Raw genomic sequence first — 1,266 nt, forward strand, 5'->3', positions numbered from 1 at the left:
GACCATGCCTAGGCATTGTACACAAAGCAGCAGAAAGAGGTCTTATGGAATCCAACACACACAAGAGTAGGAATGGGTTAGAGAGGAAATAGACCCATTATTGAGGAAGCAGCTGTGGTGTCCTTAAGGATTCTGTTTGACCATCCATGGAGAATATGGTTTTGGACATTGAAGTCATGGAATTAGAGCCGGGGAAATCATGATTTATTATTACTATCATTATTATTTAGATGAACTGAAAAAGGAAACTATGATTTAAAGACCCCAAATGATTTTTTTTTAATGTATCAGTTATTTAATTAGGTTCTTGGTAAGAAATTTAGAACACCAGTTTGTGAGGATAAAACGGAGCCCTGGAGCTGAGGGATAGCTTTGATTTGGGGTAAAATTTGTGAGTCTACATCTTTCTGATCAAACTTGCACTGCTCTATGATCTCTTATTTCTCTTTCTCTGTGTTGAAGATTTCACCTTCCTGGTGTCTGGGCTTCCTCAACTGCTGCTTCTTGAAATAAGCATCAGTGAGGTGTTTTGGGATTTTTCACATTGCTGATATCATCTTTGCGGAGGGGGTGGTAACAAATACCTGGCGTGTTCCACGCAGAGGAACTCGATTGAGGGAAAGAGGTCCTGTCACAAGTAGCAAGCCACTGCTCAGCTGCTTCAGAAAAACCACTCTCTGTGGCGCCCAGTGAGGATGGTCAGGATGGTCCCAGGAGTGATGCTGGCTCGCAGCTTTCTCACGTGCTGACTGAAAGGTTTCTTGCCCTGGCTAAACAGCTTTCGCAGCACATCTTCAGTCGGGTAGTATCTAGGCATTTTGCGAAGCTTAACCACCCTGGTACCTCCATTCTTGTCACCACCGACTGGTTTTGCAACAGTAGCAAGAAACTTCTTCTTCTTCTCAACCTTGGATTTAGTAGCTGAGTATTCCCTCTTGTACATGTCTTCAAAGACCCCAAATTATAATGAAGGCATTATCGATTTTTTTTTTTTTCTGACCAAGAACTTGAATGAGAAAAGAGCAAAAGCTTGGACACAAATCTATCAACTCTACAGGCGCCTGAGGTTTTGAACTAAGTTTATAGGATGCCTTGTTCTATGGCCAGGGTCCTGTCACCAGTCTGTATTAGTAATGCCTAGTACTAGCGCTTATTACACTCATGGTCCCTCAACATATGTGTTCTCAACCTGATCGAGTTTTTTTTTTTTTTTTTTAGGTCACCCAAAGCATCAGTACACAAATCCTTCATAAATTCTTAAAAGCA

The 1,266-nt window shown here is 41.6% G+C and overlaps 1 pseudogene; it reads right to left on the reverse strand.

The window, feature by feature from the left end:
• Nucleotides 1-299: 299 nt before the first annotated feature.
• Nucleotides 300-943, reverse strand: LOC143410550 (large ribosomal subunit protein eL6 pseudogene; annotated as a pseudogene).
• Nucleotides 944-1,266: the final 323 nt, after the last annotated feature.

This window comes from Callospermophilus lateralis, chromosome 11, assembly GCF_048772815.1.
Source record: "Callospermophilus lateralis isolate mCalLat2 chromosome 11, mCalLat2.hap1, whole genome shotgun sequence".
NCBI classification, from domain to species: domain Eukaryota; kingdom Metazoa; phylum Chordata; class Mammalia; order Rodentia; family Sciuridae; genus Callospermophilus; species Callospermophilus lateralis.